We start from the raw sequence: 22,296 nt of genomic DNA on the forward strand, positions 1-22,296 counted from the left end.
AAACCGCTTAGGGTTGAAAGCCCTATGAAGCGGTATATAAGTCTAACTGCTATTGCTATAATCCTCTGTTACCTCATATGTAGGAACTACTGAGCATATTCAGTACTCACCAGACTGTTTTTGGACATGTTCCTTACTTGGCCCCTTTTCCCTACCAATTGTTTTCATATCGTGACAAATGTTAAGTTATTGATCCTTGCATTTTCTTCCAAAGGATTGCCCCATTGTTGCTATCTAAGAATTGATTCCTTCGGGCGTTCAGAATCAGAGAAGTTTCATCCATGAGAATATAGCAAGTGGAAAGCCTTTGTTCATACAATTGTGCCTATGTTGGCTTCCGTCTGAGTGAAGTTCATGTATTTCAGAATTCTGGCTTGTTGGAAAATCAACAGGGTTATAATTTCCTCTCTGCAGTGATTCTGATTTTATTTGATTGAAATTATGTGGCTGAGCTTTAGCATGGATAACAGTAGCAGCTGTATCAGTTGTAACCAAAATGAAGTTGAAGATAATTCGTTATTTTTAAGGCAGCACAATACTTATACAAGGAATTTATTATGGAATTGTGTCGTTTGACCTCATTGTGGCTCTTGGTACAGTTTCTAAGTTTGGTGGACAATAAACCTGAAGTGCTAATCCAAAGCTACAAAGGAATCACAATCTTTATATGTCTGAATGTCAAGTCACAGTGTCCCTTATTCTTTGAAAGCATACAGGGAGAAATAGTTCAGATGTTTCAACCCAGAAGTGATGGTTCTCTTATTATGACTTGCTATTCCCATTTCTACTCGGTCAAACATTGCTCTTACATATTTTATATGTGATGATGGAAACGTGCTACAATAAAAGGAGATCTAAGCTAGAATTAATTATCAAATCTTCCCATATAATCAAATTCTCTTTAAAATAAGTGGTTTTTCATGTTTTGTTTTCAATCAGAAAACATCAATACTATGATAAAAATGCCTGTACTTTCTTATATAGAGAGCTATTCAAACAAATACAGCTATAATTCCCCTTTAAAATGCTGAATATATCTATAACTGAAAATGGAGGGGCAAGGGGCGTTCCGTTGAGAAAACAAAGCATGAGTTATATCTTTCTTTCTGTCCAAAAGAGCATAGGCATTGGAAAGCGCTTACAATGTTGTATTATTCATAACTTTAGTGTCATACTATGAACTGCCCTGAGTCACTGAAAGCATAGTAATGAAAAAAAGTATTGCATAAATAAATAAGCTTTATAAACTAGCTTAGTTGGGGGGGAAAAGGAATTAATACGCAATTGTATCTGTCCGCCCCGTGCCAAATCAATGAAGCGGTTGACGTAATGGACCGGGGGCTTGAAGCCGTCATGGACTGGATGAGGATTAACAAGCTTGTGCTCAACCCAGAAAAGACCGAGTGGCTGTTGTGTTTTCCTCCCAAAAATTCGGCCACTAATCCAACACTGAGTGTTGGATCAAATTTTATACCCCTCAGAGAGGGTTCGCAACTTGGGAGTCCTCCTGGATCCACAGCTGTCATTCGACCATCATATAGCGGCTGTGACCAGGGGGGCATTCGCCCAGGTACACCTGGTGCGCCAGTTGCGACCCTACCTGAACCGGGAGGCCCTCACAACAGTCACTCGGGCCCTCGTGATTTCTAGGCTGGAATACTGCAATGTGCTCTACATGGGGCTGCCCTTGAAGAGCATCCGGCGACTTCAGCTAGTGCAGAACGCAGCCGCGCGAGTGATTGCGGGTGCACCCCGATTCACCCGCATTACACCTATCCTCCGCGAGCTGCGCTGGCTACCTGTCGATCTCCGGATGCGCTTCAAGGTGCTATTGATCACCCATAAAGCCCTACATGGCAGTGGATCTGGATACTTGAGAGACCGCCTTCTGCCAATTACCTCCCTACGACCTATAAGATCTCATAGGTTAGGCCTCCTCCGCACTCCATCGGCCAGCCAGTGTCGGCTGGCAACCACAAGGAGGAGGGCCTTCTCAGCAGTGGCCCCGACCCTTTGGAACGAGCTCCCCGTAGGGATTCGTACCCTCTCCACCGTCCAGGCCTTCCGCACAGCCTTGAAGAACTGGCTCGCCCGTCAGGCCTGGGGATAAGGACCATTACCCCGCCCGAATGTTGTATGCATGTTGCGTATTATTTTTATTATGTGTTGTCGTCTTAGTGTTGTATTCCCCCCTCCCTGGTTTTCTGTGAGCCGCCCTGAGTCCCCTCAGGGAAAAGGGCGGCCTACAAATAAAATCAATTCAATTCAATTCAATTTCTTACCACAGTTATAAAGCGAATCACTTCAGTTCTTAAGCTAATAACATGGTTGTTAATGGACTCTGACTTCTCCATTGACTTTGCTTGTCGGAAGTGATCACATGACCCCAGGACACATAAACCATCCTAAGTGCAAGTCAGTTGCCAAACATTCTGAATTTTGATCAGGTGACCATGAGGATGCCACAATGGTTGCAAGGTGAAAAATGGTCATAAGTCACTTTTTCTGTGCCGTTGTAACTTCAAACGGTCACTAAACAGACTGCTGTAAATCAAGCAGCACCTGTACCAACCTCACCCTTAAGAGTCCCAAAAGTGCTTTTTCAGGAGGCAACTGGACTTTCCTGTTTTTTTTCTCTTTTGAAGATGTTTCACTTCTCATCCAAGAAGCTTCTTCAGCTCTGACAGGATAGTGGGGTGTTCTGACCCCCCTCCTCCATCCAGGAACGAAAGCCGAGACAAACGTAAATGAGAATGTTTTTTAATAAGTCCAGACTCTCGTTGGCTGAAAGCCAAATAAACAAAGAGATAAGCACTCTGGCAGCAAGTCCTACAAACCTTGGCAGCAATGCAAACAAACTCTGGCAGCAATCCAGCCTGCCAACTTTGTTTCTTGTTAGTCCCTAACGTTGACTTCTGCAAGAAGGGCGTGGCACAAGCAGTCTCTTTTATAGTCTGGGAGAGGATCTTAATGAGCATCAGCTGAGCGTAATCACCTCCTGTAATTACATAGTTGTTCTTGACGCCGAGTAGCCCTTCGACGGCATGCATCCCGGAACAACTCACAGGTGGTTTCTGGATCACTTTCTCTTGTCTCCTCCCCACTGATCCAAGGCTCAGGCGCCACCTGGTGGCCAACCAGTCTCTCTGCGCCCTGCTCAGAGTCGGAACCCTGTCCAGGGTCCTCCACATCCTCCAGGGCCGACTCATAAGGCCCCTCACTGTCAGAGTCTGGTGGCAGCTCCAACGGCTCCTGCCGAGCCACAACAGTGGAGAATGGAAGGATTTATATTCCTTGCAGGCAGCTGGTAATCTTCATCCTTTTAGAGGGTCATTGAAGCAGTCCTCACCATGCAGTCAGAACTGAAGAAGCTTCTTGGATGAGAAGTGAAACATCTTCAAAAGAAAACCAATAAAGTCAGGTTGCCTCCTGAAAAAGCACCTTTGGGGCAGCCATGGCCTGAATGATTGACAATCTCTACAGACCTCATCCTTGATAGGAAATTATGCAGTGGAAATGCACTATTATTCTGCCCCGCCTTCCCAAAAAATGTTTATCAGCATATTTGGCGACAGAGGTTTGACAGGGTTTGAGATTTTCTTCTAAACAGGGCAAGGAACTTTTTGTCACGAGATGAAACGGAACTTGTAACAGTTGTAGATGGACACATTTCCAGAAATGCATCATTTGGTGATATTTCTGTAAAAAAAGGCGGGGCACCTCTCTGTTTTTCTGCACCATTCATATAAACTTTGATTTTTTTCAAGAAGAGGCAAATCACTTATATATTTACTCATGCTCCAAAAAGCATGCAAATTCTAGGTTTTGGTGGTAGGACTCAATTACTCTGCAACATAAAGAATAAACAGATTTGATAGATTCTCATATTGGTCTGACAACCTCATTTTGTGCCCATACACACTTCTTTTAGACTTTTGGCCTTAATTCTCTTCCACTTCAAACATTTAGCACACTGAAATTTCAGGACGATATGAGTGATGAATAAAGTTTGATTTTTTTTAAAAAAAAATCTGAGCCTTTAAATCTGACGGCCATCCTTTGGAACTGTATTTATGGCAACGCTATTTTATTTTCTCGTATTTTGCAATTTAACCAGAAGTAAAACTCGCAGATTACTTGGGCTTATTAAAACATCACATTTGGAAATGTGCTTGCTAATTCTAAAGATCTAATTAATTCCATCCAAACAAACTCAGCCTCCTGCAAAATCAATCCTGCGCCTGCTTAGTCACAAACGCGAGATTAATAACCTTTTGGATTTAAATATGTTGCTTGCTGCCTCGAGTTACTAGGGTTGGACGGAAAGATGAGATATAAATCAGATCAATCAGTCCAAGTAAATCTCTGTGTTGACTTACGTGAAACCTTTTGATAAATCAGGTTCCAATGGTTCTCTTCCCTCACTTCGGTGCCTGCGTGTTTTAGACAGAGGAAAGACAGTTGGAGATTGTGCCCAGAATCAGAAACCAAAGAGTGAACAGAAGCCTTTGAAAAGAACTGACGAGTTGTGAAGCTGACCGGCTGTGTTTAAAAGGATATGTGGTGGTCTCTCATGAGGAATAAGACACACAGTCAAGATGTCTCAGGATGAGAGCTCAGAACAGAGTCCGAAACCCCCTTTTATTATTACACTCATTAGCATACAATGTTATCACTTAGGGCCAGAGCTGCCTGTGGCCGTTACTTTTTATGAGTCATTCGTCCTGTTTTCCACATCCCCTGCGCTTTCATTGTTTCGTGTGCTCTATGGCACATCCTGTGGGAGCAGTTCTCTGCAATTATTCCCACAAGGATAAATTGAGCTAACAGTGTGGATCTAGTCCTTAGTATGTTTACTTGCTTACTAAGGAAGTGGAAGTAGACTTTCGTTTGTAGATGCTCCTAGGGAATTGCGGATAGGGCTCGACGTACGACCACAACTGAGTCCAATATTTATGTTGCTAAGCCAGACGGTTGTTAACTGAATTTTGCCCCATTTAACTACCTTTCTTGCCCCAGCTGTCAAGTGAATCATTGCAGTTGTCGAGTGACCAACATGGTTGTTACGTGACCCTGGCTTCCCCAATGATTTTGCTCATCAGAAGGCTGCAGAAGATGATCACTTGACCCCGGGACACTTTAACCATCATAAACATGAGTGAGTTGCCAGGTGTCTAAATATTGATCACGTGACCATGGGGATCAGGTGACCACTTTTTTCAGTGCCGTTGTAACTTTGACAAGTCACTAAAAGAACTGTTGTAGGTTGAGGACTACCTGGTGTACTGGCAACAGGTCAGTTCCAGCCAGCAGTTTCAAGAAAAAGACTCAACTAAAGTGTATTTCATGGTGCAAGGAACTGCCAATCATTTATTTTTGCTTGCACGTGAAAAGTTAAATTGCATGTATTATTTAGTGAACATTTCAATAAATCATGGATCTAAGGAATGAACATGTTACGACAGGATAGTGCAACTGGACTTGAATCTGGATTTCAATCACAACATATGAGCAAGCACTTATATATTTTTTCATGTTAACTCTTTAATATGGATGTTCTTAGTTTTAAAATAGCAAGAATATTTTGGTAGTGTTAACTAGAGCATACTTAAGTGTATGTCTTCTATCACCATGCAAGAAAGATTGAGTGGACATGTCACGGCGGCTTCCCTCAGTAACCAAGAAAGAAACCACTCAACTCCATTTTGCAGAATTAAGAGTACTTTTACTGGCCATGAGTAGATAGCAGCTAAGCAAAACAAGATCTGAGGCAAAAGCGCGCATAATCATAGATATCAATATAGCAATAGCCATAGCAGTTAGACTTATATACCGCTTCATAGGGCTTTCAGCCCTCTCTAAGCTGTTTACAAAGTCAGCATATTGCCCCCAACAACAATCCGGGTCCTCATTTTACCCACCTCGGAAGGATGGAAGGCTGAGTCAACCCTGAGCCGGTGAGATTTGAACAGCCGAACTGCAGAACTGCAGTCAGCTGAAGTAGCCTGCAGTGCTGCATTTAACCCCTGCGCCACCTCGGCTCTATATGTGACCCAACCCCCTCCCCTTGGTAACCCCATCCCATAGTCCAATTCGCACATCCCTCAGGTGCCATGTGGGAGACATCTTCGAAAAGCATCATCAGGTTGGTATGCCGGACAGTTGGCCTTGGTGGCAATTCCTCTATCTGCAGCATGCGCAGTAGATGGTGAGAACAAAACTCCCTTTTTACAGTCATTCCCACCCAAATACCATGCCTCCCCTCCCCGTTTCAATGGCAGCCAGAAGCAAGCAGCAAAACAGAGGCTTACAGGACATGTGTGGTGATTTAATATTGTGCTACTTAAAACTGGTGGCAAATGCTTTGTTTTTTTTCCTGGTGGTATCAAATTAGACATGCAGTTAGCAGCACTGCTCTGCTGGATCGCAAATCTATAAAAGCAGCAAGTGTTACTCGTGAGACTTAGATGTAGTTTATTAAAAGCTTCTTGGTGGATGGATTCATTTGGTCCATGGGCATTCCCCCATTGCTTTCCTGATTAGAGAGTGCCATATGTATTTACAAATGTAGGCTAAAAGTACATTAGCAGGGGGCTATTAAAAATGTATATATTCCTTAATATTCTACCAACTGTGGAGCTTCTTCTATCTTCTCCTTTTTCTAATGAACATTGGTGTCCTGAGGCAACCACAAAGAACTTAATGATCAGACAATTTTAATTTATTTGTCTGTGTTGGAATAATAAAACAAAGAAGAGAATCCCATGGAAATAAATAGCACATACTATCTTCACATAATGGTGCACCTGGTTGATTGAGATATAATTTGCTTCTGTGGTTATGAACGCTGAGCTTGTAATGATGGCTTTCTGATTGGGCTCTCCATGGCAGACCCATCTATTTGGTGGAGGCAAGGGAACCTATTTTTAATAACAATAGCAGTTAGACTTATATACCGCTTCATAGGGCTTTCAGGCCTCTCTAAGCGGTTTACAGAGTCAGCATATCACCCCCAACAATCCAGGTCCTCATTTCACCCACCTCGGAAGGATGGAAGGCTGAGTCAACCTTGAGCCGGTGAGATTAGAACCGCTGAACTGCAGATAACAGTCAGCTGAAGTGGCCTGCAGTACTGCACCCTAACCACTGCGCCACCTCGGCTTATTAATCCCACCCATCACTGCAATTTTTTCCATAGGAGAAAAATAGGGGGACAAAGGAGTATTAGGTATGTTTGCTTCCTTGAGTTATTTATAAAAATAATCAATGTGTACGAAATAGGTATATAGATATAATAGGAAAGGAAGGAAGGAAGGAAGGAAGGAAGGAAGGAAGGAAGGAAGGAAGGAAGGAAGGAAGGAAGGAAGGAAGAAATGTAAGAGTGCTAAACTTTGACACTGAACAAAATTATTTGAAGGGAAGTTTTCACTTATATACTTCTTATACAAACAAAATGCACTTACCATATTGAATCAGTTATAATCATTTTTGATTTTGTAGACGGAACAAGCAGTGTTTTGTGTGTTATATATTGTCTATTGAACGGGGGAGTGGGGCGTGTCACCTTCAAGAATACCTTCTTATTGTGTCGCTGAAATCCAATTTTTTTAAAAAAAAGTATTAGAGAAAATAAATTAAACACATCAGGGGTGAAATCAACTTACCTTCACTACCGGTTCGCAAATGTGAGTACACGCGCCACCTCCGCGCATGCGCAGGACTTTCCGCGCATGTGTAGAGCATCAAAAACGGGACAGGATGACGTATGGAGCCTCTCACCTGCCACCACCACCAGTTCGCCCGAACCAGCTACAACTGGCTGAATTGCACCACTGAGACACGTGCATAAAACTGTAGCTTTCAAGATGAATCTATATGCAGACTTCCTTGTCAAAATTACGCATTCATGCAGGGACAGATTAAAGGGGATTTATAAGGAATCATATAACAGTAATACAGATGATGATGATCTTTGATGCCCCAAGACCCTATTCCATTTACGCTACGTTGGGAGATGCTAGATCCCTAGTATGGGCATAGGAAATTAAGACATATTTATGTGTTGTATAGAACTGTCCCAGCTTGTATCTTCCGTACATTCTAAAATGAGATGGTTGAGAAGGCTTGTCACGGATTATTTAATTAATATATAGTTTTACTTGTTTAATTAGAACAGAATCAAGAAGGAATGTTTGCAAGACATTGTGATACTGACACTCAAACAAAAAACCCCTGAATGGAACGGCTGCTACATAGTGATTTGCCAAATGCCTTATATTTAATTTGGCAAGTTGATGAGTTGCGCGGTCTTTGGCAAATTGTGAACAAGACAGGCATTTATGGCAATTACACCCATCTTGTTTGCTGCTATACTTTCTGTAGCATCTGAAGGCTGCTATATGGATTGAAAGCGAGGCACAATAGTCAACTGAAATTGAAATATTTCATTTTATGTGACTTCACTTTGACATCCGTATTAACTTAATCTTGTGCTTGGCTATAAAAGAAGAGACCCACAAAACCTAACATCAGAATTGTGTGATAATCACGCACACATGCACTCACACACAAATGTAAACACCTCTATGGAGGGATAATGTTGTAATAAATAATGTGTTTGTTATTTTCATTCCAGGTTTTGTGTTCAAATGACATCATTTCAAGACTGGCTCAGCCAGCCAGTTTGGGGAATGTCTTGATTGGGTAGATTTATCATTATCATTGTTATTATTATTTGGAAGAGATAGACACACTTGTAATATTTTCCATCTTCGGTACCCAACTGGCTTGATCGGGGGAGGATAGGATATTTATTGCAGAAGAGAAAAATGTCATAAGTTGGCTTTGGTCTTATGTTAAATATGTGTCTAGCTTTAACTTAATAAAGAAGAAGATCATCTCTATTAGAATTACTGGCAGAGCTGTCAGATGAAATTCATTTCATCCAAAATGGTGGAGTCCCTGAAGATCTGTGTCTAACACAATCTTTTGCTGTCTATTTAAGCTACCAGTGAATATTCAATCACTCTACAACAGGGGTGTTAAACTCGCATCACCATGGTGGAATCACGTAACGTATCATGACTGTTTCCCCTTCACTAAACTGGGCGTGGCCAGCACATGACACATCTGGTCTGTGGGCTGTGAGTTTGACAGCCCTGGTCTACAACATGGACACTATTATTCCTTTTCATTTATTTATTTATTAGACTTATATACCGCTTCATATGGCTTTCAGCCCTCTCTAAGCGATTTACAGAGTCAGCATATCGCCCCCACAGTCTGGGTCCTCATTTCACCCACTTCGGAAGGATGGAAGGCTGAGTCAACCTTGAGCCGGTGAGATTAGAACCGCTGAACTGCAGGTAACAGTCAGCTGAAGTGGCCTGCAGTACTGCACCCTAACCACTGCGCCACCTCGGCTCCTTCTTGCACTCCAGTTGAGCACACATAGGTAGTCTTTGTTTACAGTCTCTGACTGCCTTGTTTAGTGACCATTCATTCTTATGATGGTGATAAAAAAGTAACTTCATGACCAATCCCTGTATTTATAACGTTTTCAAGTCTACAAAGCAAAGCTAAGCTGAGGTAAGTGTCATGTTCCGGCATTCACGTTGAAAATAAACAGAGTCAGTTTGTTTGGTGAAAAACCTTTATCTCTATCTAAGAAACTATGTGGTAACCAGCACTAAATGACAATGATACAAAGGTAAGCAAATCCAAATATACCGCTTCATAGGGCTTTCAGCCCTCTCTAAGCGGTTTAGAGAGTCAGCATATTGCCCCCACAGTCTGGGTCCTCATTTCACCCACCTCGGAAGGATGGAAGGCTGAGTCAACCTTGAGCTGGTGAGATTTGAACCGCTGAACTGCAGATAGCAGCCAGCTGAAGTGGCCTGCAGTACTGCACCCTAACCACTGCGCCAACTTGGCTCTAACAAAGTTCTAACAAAGTTAACCCCATCACCGTAGATATACCATTACCCCACCCAGTTCCACCCACAAATCCACCCAGTTACCCAAATGATACCCATAATCACCAGCACCAATCACATTGGCCCTCAGCCACCCTAAGCCACAACCCCACTCAGTCTCATTGTTGCCTCCTCCCTTATCGGCTACATCCAAGTAGAAGAGTTACTTCAGGGTAAGCAGCTACTCCTGAGTAGAAGAGTTACTTCAGAGTAGGCTCTGAAGTGCAGCTGCTGTCCAGGAGCTTTTAACAGGCTCCACCGACATCAGAGAGATGAGGAAAGGGCTTTGGCGGAGGCCCCAGTGGTGTTAGTGGCAGCATTGGTGTTGGCAGTGTGTAAGCATGGCCAAGCCAATGTGGCGTTGGCGGCATTGGCAATGGCGGCGTGGAAGCTGTCATCGAGGTCGGGAGGAAGCGGAAAAGCCTTTATGGAAAAGCCATTACTCCGCGAATGTCAGCACGAGGGCTGACAGTAAGATTGTAAACATAGTTTTGCTTGGTGACCACTTCACTTAACAATTGAGTTGTTGGCCCCTGTTGTTGTTGGTAATTAGCGAGAACTAATTATAGTTACTATAATTATGACATTTACTGTAGTTTTCTGTCCACCTCTATATTGAGATCACATAATAAATAACTGCAGAATTGGTTTCCTTTTGCTTCAACGAGTTTTTCCTTTGTGAAGACAAACAATGTTAAATGTCTGTACCCGTGATTATTTTCATGTGCAGCCTTTCAGAAAATGACATAGTCACCAGATCTTATGAGGCTGTAGGAGCCTATGAAGTAAAAGGGGGGGGAGGGAAACAATCCATGTAATAGGATTATTGAAATCTTATTCTTCATTTGCATCTGAGCTAACAAAGTGTGACCAGATTAAGCTATTCTGTGATATTTTCTCTAGGTGCTAGGAGATGAAATGTTGATTTTGCATTATAAATATCATGCATTAACAACTTGACCACATCTGCATATAGAAACATTATTTGCTTTGTGGTTTGGATGCACAATACTATAGTAGGTGATATTATGTAGATTAAAAGCTGAACATTTTGCAAAAAGAAATGAAAGACTGATGGTGGGGTTTTGCAAACATGGTTTTCAAGAAACGAAATTCCAGTGAAATGGAAAACGCATTTGCATATCTCATAAACTCAATTCGCCAACTCCCTCCCCTTCCCCCCCCCATATCAAAGAGTTATTTGATCCAACTATTTGGCATTTTAAAAAATGCAATTGTCCCAGATCAATCTCTATAAACCATGGGTAATTTCATGGGCATGAAGATTGACATATCTTTTTGTGTCGCTACTCTCTGATGATCAAAAGCAAATACACCTGCTTTATGCCTTACTTCGTTAGATGATAAGATAATGAAATCATGCTAATGTGATTCAGAATTCTCCAGTGATTAATTCAAGCTATTTTTTAAAGCTGGCTTTGATATTGGTTTGGCCTTTTTAACAACTGTTTTGTACATCTATAGTTTTTGACTATTTGACCTGTGTCTAGAGAGGTCTCCAGTAGGGTTAAAAAAAAGTCAATATATGGCCACAATCGCACAGCTGCCCACCATTGTTGTTGTTTTTTTACTTGTGCCATGACATGTGAAAAGGGGCAGGACATCAATTATACAGTTATGGACATATTGACTCTGTTCACCCTAACTCTGCAAAACTCTTGATCATGCTTGGTTAATTACTACGTGGGAACTAGGTGTAGCTTAAGAGCTTCTCTTTTTCACCATTTAAACAAATCTTGGATCACTAGAAATCATAATTGAAAGCAAGCAAGCATATATATATATATTTTTCCTGAGACACAACATGCCAGTTTGATGAGGACTGCTTCAACAGCATTCAAGGAAAGATTTTGTCAGGAGAACATGAATTTATTTTGACAGCCAAGGAAGCATCTCACCTCAGATAAGATTATTCATCCATCTGTCTATATCAGTGTTTCTCAACCTTGGCAACTTGAAGATGTCCGGACTTCAACTCCCAGAATTCCCCAGCCAGCATTCGCTGGCTGGGGAATTCTGGGAGTTGAAGTCCGGACATCTTCAAGTTGCCAAGGTTGAGAAACACTGGTCTATATATTCCAGGATGGGACATAAAACTTATAGCGACAAGACATGTGTCATGAAGTTGCAGCACACCCTCTGCCCTTTAAGTATTTGCAATGTGGTGTCACGTCACAAAAACATAAGGTGGAGCTTATGTTATCTTGTCACAATGATTCACTGTGAACCGGAGAATAAACATGAATATTTTCAAAATATTGCAGATGAATCGCACTTGGAGATGACTTTTCTATTGTATGAGTGCCTAGTCAGCTCCCCTTACATCCAAATGGAATTAGACTGGAGATCAAAAGAGAACCCGCTTAATACCTTTGTAGATAAAAGTTGCTGAAATACATGCAATACTGATTTTCCAAGATTCTCCAACTCCCTTTTTCCTTCCAATAAACCCATATAACAAGATTTTGTGGGAATGGAGTTTCCTTGATTACTAGAGGACTGTTTGACAAATGTACATTTTATCATTTTGGTGTCATATGGACAACTATAGATGTCTTTGTTCCACATCACATTTTGGATACTCACAAGTTTAAAAAGACTGTCCTAAATATGGCAGCCAAAGGATAATATTTGAGGCTACTCATTTATATTTCATATTACTTTGGCATTCCATAATTATCTTATATTTTCACTCACATCCAATACCAGGGTCAAAAGTATCAGCCTCACCCATTATCATACCTTCTCCAGGTCCCAGTTGAAAAGCTTGCTCACTTGTGCAAATGCCCTAAAGGAAGGAATCTTTCCATAGTCTTCCTAAACTTTCATAGTGCCTAAACACTGTAGAAATTCAAACTAGAAATAGCACTTCAACTTATATACCATTCCATAGTGCTTTACAGTATTCTCTGAGTGGTTTACAGAGTCAGCATATTGCCCCCCAACAATCTGGGTCCTCATTTTACTGACCTTGGAAAGATGGAAGGCTGGGTCAACCTTGAACCGGTCATGATTGAACTCCTGACAATGAACAGTGAGTTAGCCTGCATTCTAACCACTGTGCCACCACAGCTCTTCACATTTAATAACTTGGACATTTAATATGCTGTGAATCAGGAATACTTCAAGATATGTGGCTTCTATCAAAAGGGACAAAGTTATTTTAACATATGAATCAGAAAAATCTAGAGACATCATATCCTGTTTTCAGCAGTTCGGTCATTACACCAAATAACCAATATTTTGTTATCTTTTCATGACAAAGCAGGCATTTTAAAACAGTTGCAATTCAGAGGTGGTATTTAGCAGGTTCTGAACAGTTCTGGAGAACCGATAATGGAAATTTTGAGTAGTTCAGGGAACAGGTAAATACCACGTCTGATTGGCTCCTCCCCCATCTATTCGCTGCCTTCCGAGTCTCAGCTGATTGGGAGGAAATGGGGATTTTGCAGTATCCTTCCCCTGTCACGCCCTCCAAGCCACGCCCTCCAAGCCATGCCACGCCCACCAAGCTATGCCTACAGAACTGGTAGTAAAAAAATTTGAATCCCACCAATGTTGCAATCTCTCCATAACTTATTTATATAAAGTAAATATCTCCATAGGCATGTAGACAGTATGTGTAAGGAGTCAGTACCCATTTATGCATTTATGTATGTGTAAGGAGTTAGTACCCTTTTGTGAGAAGTAATCAAACACTAGAGTTTGTATTATAATATATGTGTCTTTCATACATTGCTGTATACATTTATATAGTGTTGAAATAAGAAAACCCGTAGATGATGCATCAAAAGGCATATTATTACATTCAATTTGTTCACAGTTTTAAAACTAAATGAAATATCTTTCCCTAACATCTGTGGATATTGAGGATTTCAGCAGAATATATATATTGAGATAACAGAGAAAAATAATAATAATAAAGAATCCTCTGATTCTCATATAATACAAATTTCTGTAACAGGGGAACACTGTACTGAAAATGACTGTTTGCCAATAATTGCCTTTCAATTGTTTTAAAGCAATTCTTTCAAACCTCAACAGGCTTCAAAGTACCAGTTGTGGGAATTGCATCCCTCTGAATGTAAAATTCAATTCTATCTTCAGTCGCTTAAAATTTAAAATATAAATTTTAATACATAGTAAAAAATTGGGCTGCTGCTGCTGCTGCTTATTAGTTATGAAAGAATTCTACACTGTGAAATGCTGTGCATATTTCCCTTGCTTCTCAAGGCATTATTAAATGCAAAGTTTAATAAATAAATTAAGGAAAAGCCTATATTACCACCCTAATTAGACTAATCCATCAGAGAAAGTTTTCTGAACATTCTGCTTTATGCAAATGATTGATTGCTTTTCACTGGATTCCATATATTGGCATTCTTCCTACACACAATTTTTATATTAGATTACTAGCCACGTAAAGGAACAGAATAAAAATTCATCCAGATTAATATTTCTGTTTTACAATCAGAATCAGCCCTACTATCAGACAAAGTGAAGCAATCCCCTTGCATGTAAGGAAAAAGCACATCAGTGCTGAAGGAGAAAGTGCTATGTTTCATAATTTCTGCAAAGGAATGAGGATGGGCTCAAGAGGGGCAAATGACAAAACAATAGCAATAACACTTATATGCCACTTCATGCCACTCTCTAAGAAGTTTACAGAGTTAGCATATTGCCCCCAACAACCTGAATCCTCGTTTTATTGACCTCAGAAGGATAGAAGTCTGAGTCAACCTTGAGCTAGTAAGGATGGCACTCTGGCAGTGAGCAGAGTCAGCCTGCAATACTGCATTCTAACCAAACTCTGCCCCTTTTATAAATGTATTAAGATCATCAGGGAGCCAATCTCCAGGGCTGTGGAAAGAGGGCATTAGGAACAGGGCTATCGTAAGGAGGGATAAGCAACAGACTTTCAGTGGAATCATGGCATTGCTTATAGTATCTCAATGTCACAGAGAGACTTTCGGTTGGAGTACTAGTAAAAAAAAAATCTCTCCTCCTGTCTCTGTCTCTGTCTCTGTCTCTGTCTCTCTCTTTCTCAAATAGATGTAGATGTAGATAAAGATATATGATCTCTAATCTCTGTCCTCTATCTTCTTTCTTTCTTTCTTTCTTTCTTTCTTTCTTTCTTTCTTTCTTTCTTTCTTTCTTTCTTTCTTTCTTTCTTTCTACCTACCTACCTACCTACCTACCTACCTATCCATCCATCCATCCATCCAACCAACCATCCAACCATCCAACCATCCAACCATCCAACCATCCAACCATCCAACCATCCAACCATCCAACCATCCAACCATCCAACCATCCAACCATCCAACCATCCAACCATCCAACCATCCAACCATCCAACCATCCAACCATCCAACCATCCAACCATCCAACCATCCAACCATCCAACCATCCAACCATCCAACCATCCAACCATCCATCCAACCATCCATCCATCCATCCATCCATCCAATTTGGTTTACATGTTGCACAAGAAGGACCCATGAGGTGCCGTGAGTGAAAGAGAACATGGCTTGATGGCACAACTGGCAAGTTGATCCATTAGGAATGGTAAGTTAAATTTAATTTGTGCTGTCCTAATACATACTGTACTGTTTGCATGTCAGCCAGTTGAATATATTGGCTAGCTACTAGCATTGCATTTCTACTTCCATAACTCTTGCTCTTTCAAATCCTAGCAAATACCAAGATTATAGGGTGATGGTCAGGGAAGCTGCTCTGTTTTGTTCTGACAGCTCAACAGGTTTTAAAACATTTTTTTAATTGGTTGGCAGAAGCTATTTGTTCAACCACCTATTTGTCTTCTCTAATCCATTGATCCTAAAATGTAAAGAGATAAGATTTAAGGGATTGAAATTGTTTTAAACGTGGAAAGCTTAATATGGAGGGATGGATAGAAAGCTAGATAACTAGATAGTTAGATACTGTAGCTACATAGAATATAGCTAGATATCTAACTAGATGATTGATAGATATAGGTAAGTAGTTGATATATAGATAGATAGAATACTGATATCATCCCCCGTCGCAAGCTCTCCTCCTTTTCCCCCTTCATTCAAAATCTTTACAATGCATATTTCTTGAATATTATGGCAATTATGTTTATCCAGCTCCATGGGTATAATTTTAAATAATTTGGGTTTATCACTCTTCAGTGAAAATACAAATTCAAACACATGTGTAAATATGCATATGGGTGGGTGCATGAATTATTATTATTTTTTCCTTGAGGTGTGATGTAAACATATGCAGATGTATGCACTGCTGTTGAATAAGCTGAGGAACAGTTCAAATCTGGGAAATAATTAGCTCAAATTACAATTCAAGTTCCAGCCTCAAATACTCTGAAACCATCTAACTTCTGCAATAAAACTAAGGAGGAAAAGGAAATAATTATAATATGATATAAATCTTTTAACAGAAGCTATTTATACTTTAATCCAATACTTCTGATGGGGAGTAAAAGAAGACAGAGGGAAAGGAATAAAAACGAAGAGGAACATATATAGATCCATCCTCTGTATAAATCAAGGTGAACCACAGTCAAGAGAGGCTCAATGGCATGTAAATTGAAACAAACAAAATGTTAAAAAGTTGATATTTATGTAGTTACTTTCCAAGAACATCTAAATTATACTAAAGAACCAAATATCTTTACAGTCCCCAAGGAATGTTTGGAAATTGAAAGCTGAAAAATTTGACATCGCCCTACAGGTGTGTATTTGCATAGGACTCTGTTCTGACCCCCCCCTTCTCCGTTCAGGAATGAAAGCCAAACAGAGGTACGAAAGAATGTTTTAATCAGTCCTGTCTCTTGCTGGCTGTGAGCCTAAAAGAAACAAAGATAATTGCTCTGGCAAAAGTCCTATAACTCACACAACACTGCAAACAGGCTTCTCTATATCAAGCCACTTATCCAAGTTGGCTTCTCTCGATTTGTGAACGTGAATGAGAACGTTGACTTCTGCAACCAGGGCGTGGCACCAGCAGTCTCTTTTACCAGCAGGAGGGGGATCTTAACGAGCAACAGCTGCTCGTAATCACCTCCTGTCAGTACTCAGTTGTTTTTTACGCCGGTCAGCCCTTCGCCTGCGTGCATCCCGAAACAACTCACAGGAGGTTTCTGTGTCATTCTCTCTTGTCTCCTCCCCACTGATCCAAGGCTCAGTCGTCACCTGGGGACCAACCAGTCTCTCTGTGCCCTGCTCGGAGTCAGAACCCTGTCCAGGATCCTCCGCATCCTCCAGAGCTGACTCATAGGACCCCTCACTGTCGGAGTCTGGTGGCAGCTCTAAAGGCTCCTGCCGAACCACAACAGGACCCCTAAGCTACTTGCCACTGCTATGTTCTTGTAGCTCTTGGTGAATCTTGCTTTGGTATGTCCTTTCTCCCATTGCACAATGCAAAAATTCGGGAGTTCCTGCAACATGGTAGGACTTTGGGTCATTTCAGATTCAAAAGCGAAAAGATGCATTGGAGTGTGACAGGATGTTCATGTAACACAGGGGTGTCAAACTTGCACCATAACATGACTTTTCCCCCTTCGCTAAACCGGGAGTGGGTGTGGCCAGCCTGTGATGCATTTGTCCCATGGGCTGCGAGTTTGACAACCCTGATGTAACACGACTGCAACTGTCTAAATGAGCATTGCTTGGATTGGGCCAGTGTATGGAAAGCAGTTATGTGATGTCTGGATACCAAACAGCTACAGTATATATCCAAAGATATTTGGATAAACGTATAATGCACAGGCCATGATAAGAGAATGCTTTTCTTTTTCTTAGCATTTGACTTAGAATCTGTAGAAATTGTGACACAATATTTGGGAGCAACCTGACCTCATGCTAAGAAAGGAGACAATCACTTTAGACTTTTCAAGATATATATTTAAGGAATAACTTACTTACCAAGTACTTAAGTGTATCTGATAGGAAAATGATAGTAAAAGGCATTTCACCTAGAATTGTAAATTGCAAATGATTATATGTTTAAAAAACATTTTGCTTAATGTCAACCTTCGCTTTAATTTGTATGTGTGTTTAAACTGAAGAATGTCACCTCTCTTGGTGTGTGTGTGTGTGTGTGTGTGTGTAAATATGTAAAGCAGATTTCAGATAAAGGTACACCATGCAACTTTCCTTTGGCTATAAATAAAGAAAGAAATACAAAACCTGATTTCTTTGTCAACAAACATATCTGTTTAAAATCAGTGACAGAATTAACCAGCTCAGGCCTTTTGACATACATTGCTAAGAACAGGATGTATATATAAAGTTTTATTGCTTCCTTTCCTGGATAAGAGAAATTCTCTTTAATGTCAGGAAAAGCAATCAGCCAGCATAACATCAGCAAAAAAGACTTTGATGTGATTTGTGGAGTGCCAGCAGAGACAGGATAATATTACACCATTTCACCAGCTATGAAAAGCACATTGGGCATGATGAAAATATTGAATAAGCTTCAATTTTATATCCATGCAAATGTTTTTACAAGTAATAAATGGGAAAAGTATGACTGATTACTAGCTAATTGCTTATCTTTTTCAGACTTCTGAACAGTACCCAAATTCTCAAGTGGGGGGAAGAGTTAGTGAGCTGAGTTAACTTCCATTAACTAGAATTCAGTTTAATTCCACTGAATTAATGTAAGGAGGAAGTCTTTGTTTTGAAAAATTGTAAGCTGTATTTCAACAGCAGCATGCTGCGGAATTCTCGGTTACGTTATTTGCATTTCTATACAATGGACAAGGATCCCTGGCAGTGGTGGGATTCAATGTTTTTTACTAACGGTTCTGTGGGCATGGCTTGGTGGGCATGGCAGGAGAAGGATACTGTAAAATCCCCATTCCCTCCCCACCCCACTAACCTGCTTTCCAGCTCCATTCTCCTGTTCGGGGCAACAAAAGAAGATTGGCTGGGAGGCAGCGGGGGCATGGCCAGCCTGTTTGCCGGTTCTCTGAACTACTCAAAATTTCTGCTACCAATTCTCTCGAACCTGAATACCACCTCTGATCCTTGGGTAACTCAAAAAATGAAACCAAACTAAACCAACCCAACTCAACCCAACAGAACCCCAACACAACTCCAATCCAAACTCAAACCCATCACAATATTCCAAAGACATCAGTCCCATTATCTCCAAATTATTGTATGGCATTTTGAAAAATCAAACTCTTAATCAATAGAAGCTTTTTTAAAAAAAAAAACAAGTTCCTTTTCATTGCCTTCCTAAATGCTAGGGGAGATTGGCTGTTCTTTAGATCTATGGAGAGGCACTGTTCCAATGAGCTGATAGCACAACTTTCTAATTCTCCTAAGAATCTCCCAAGGGGAGGTTTCCTTAACATACTCGTATAGGACATGTATAGTTGTACCAGGTGCTACTTGTAATAGATAGCCCTGAGGAACCCAGTCAGATGGAAAGAGCCGAGGTGGCGCAGTGGTTAGGGTGCAGTACTGCAGGCCACTTCAGCTGACTGTTATTTGCAGTTCAGCGGTTCTAATCTCACTGGCTCAAGGTTGACTCAGCCTTCCATCCTTCCGAGGTGGGTGAAATGAGGACCCAGACTGTGGGGGCAATATGCTGACTCTGTAAACCTCTTAGAGAGGGCTGAAAGCCCTATGAAGCGGTATATAAGTCTAACTGCTATTGATGTTGCTATTTATGTAATTTATAGGCTGACTGACTTCCTAATGATTTTGAATGGCTTATGATTTAAAAAAAACCCACCAACATATAATAAAAATAATATACAGCCAAGTGTAAGAACAAAATTTCAAAAAACAAAAGTAAAACAAAAAGGGGACTTCATAACAAGCTGATTTCCAAAGGTTGGTATCCACTTACCTGGAACATGTCAAGATTGATTATTTCTAAAAAAAATAATAATCCATAAATGATCTTACCATGCAGATGCTGTCTGTATAATTTAAAACTCTTGGTTATTCATGATTTAGAATCATAGGACAGAATTTATAAACTGAACACTTTCTATGTTAGATAAAAATGCTTTTTTGGTGTGTTTTAAGTCACTCTTGACTCCTGGCAACTGCCTGGATAATTTTCTATGAGATTCAAATAATTTAACAACCAGTTCTCTGCCCTAATCGCTAGCTGTATAGGCGTGGCAGAGTGGTCATGTGACTGGGTGGGCGTGGCCAACTCAAAATCACTTACATTGATAGGTGCTTCGCCTTAGTTGTTACAATGGTAATAAGGGTTAACCGGAGAGGCAGTGTCTGTAAGCAGGGCAATAAAGATTAGGCTAGAAACAACACCAGAAAATTTCCTTCCTGCCTTTCTTACAGGATTAGCCCTGTAAAGTGGAAAAACAAAAAACAAAATTGGATTTCTTCCAACAACTGGCTCTCCGAACTACTTAGAAAGTTAACAACCGATTCTCCCGAATAGGTGCAAACTGGCTGAATCCCACCACTGGTTTTCTTGATAAAATTTGGGTGTTGGCTTGCCATTGGCTCCTTCTGTGAGTTGGAAAAGATTGACTAGCCCAAGGTTATCCCAAGGTTACTAGAACGCATAGTGTCCCTGTTTCCTGCTGGGTCCCTGAATAATGTTCTACATGAGATAAAAAAATGACAAGGATGTGAAAAGAGAGCTGGAATAATTTATCTTCCTTGAGTGACGTGTATTTACAGAGCCGGAAGGATAGAATTATACCTTGGAAATGATATTACGGCACTGTAACTATATAGATTACTTAATTTGGAAAACATTCTGGATGCCTGAGTTCTTATATCACATATGTTTAACTGAAGGCATAGTCCTAAACGTTATAACTAAATTGCAACTTTTGATGTGCCAGTAGGATAAAATTAGAACATACATGATGGGAAAGAAATTATGCTAAATGAATTTAATTTGGCTTAGAATTATAAATAATTTTTAATTTTAATCTGCCTTGCCCTCAGAGTTGAGTACATTTTGAAATATAGGCACAGACATATAATTCAAAGCTGAAGTACGGACCCCAATTCATAAAAAAAATTGTGTACAATGAATATACTGCAAATATAATGTTATTTTCCCTTAGCTTAAGGTGACCAGACGTCCCGCTTTTGGCGGGACACACCCGCCTTCCAACGCATTTTCCCGCGTCCCGCCCGCCTTTTTAAAAGGCACGCTTTTTTTGGCGCTCGCAGCTCCCGCCCATCAGCTGCTAGCTTGCTGGGCTGGCTCATCGTTTTGTTCTCTATCCTACCGATGAGCCAGCCCAGCAAGCTAGCAGCTGATGGGCGGGAGCTGCGAGCGCCAAAAAAAGTGTGCTTTTACCTACCTACAAATTTAAGCCAGCCCAGCCTGCCCGCTCACTGATTGGATTGGCCTGGACTCCAGCCAATCAGTGAGCTGGCTGGGATTGGAAATTTTCAGCACGTCTGCGCGAGTCTCCATTTCCTTTCACCAAAAGACGAAAGAGGTTGCAGCTGCGCTGACTGGTGAGTATTAAGAGCCGTGAGCGGATGGTGTGAGATCGCCGCCCGGTAGCCGCCAGAAGCCGCTCCCGGCCGCGGGCCCCTGCCCTGCCGCGTCCAGCGTGTCAGCAAGCGGGTTGCCCGCCCGCCTAGCTGCGTTGCCCACATGCACGTGGATTCAAGAAATCCGGCTGGATACTTTGAATCCCCGCGTGTGTGGGCAATGCAGTTTGCGGGGGAGGGGAGTTTCGCTTGAGATGACCATGCTATGCCCTCCATAGCCTGGTCCTCCCAAGCAGAGCCTGCCTAGCTGCCTTGCGCACACACGCGGGGATTCAAGAAATCTGGCTGGATACTTTGAATCCCCGCGCGTGTGGGCAATGCAGTTTGCGGGGGAGGGGAGCTTCGCTTGAGATGACCATGCTATCCCCTCCATAGCCTGGTCCTCCCAAGCAGAGCCTGCCTAGCTGCCTTGCGCACACACGCGGGGGATTCAAGAAATCCGGCTGGATACTTTGAATCCCCGCGTGTGTGGGCAATGCAGTTTGCGGGGGACGGGAGCTTCGCTTGAGATGACCATGCTATGCCCTCCATAGCCTGGTCCTCCCAAGCAGAGCCTGCCTAGCTGCCTTGCGCACACACGCGGGGGATTCAAGAAATCCGGCTGGATACTTTGAATCCCCGCGCGTGTGGGCAATGCAGTTTGCGGGGGACGGGAGCTTCGCTTGAGATGACCATGCTATGCCCTCCATAGCCTGGTCCTCCCAAGCAGAGCCTGCCTAGCTGCCTTGCGCACACACGCGGGGATTCAAGAAATCCGGCTGGATACTAGTCTCTGTGGAGAGCTTGGCAGG

Source organism: Thamnophis sirtalis, unplaced genomic scaffold, assembly GCF_051295495.1.
Source record: "Thamnophis sirtalis isolate CommonGarterSnake01/CBP01778 unplaced genomic scaffold, rThaSir2_p1.2 scaffold_11, whole genome shotgun sequence".
Taxonomy (NCBI): Eukaryota; Metazoa; Chordata; class Lepidosauria; order Squamata; family Natricidae; genus Thamnophis; species Thamnophis sirtalis.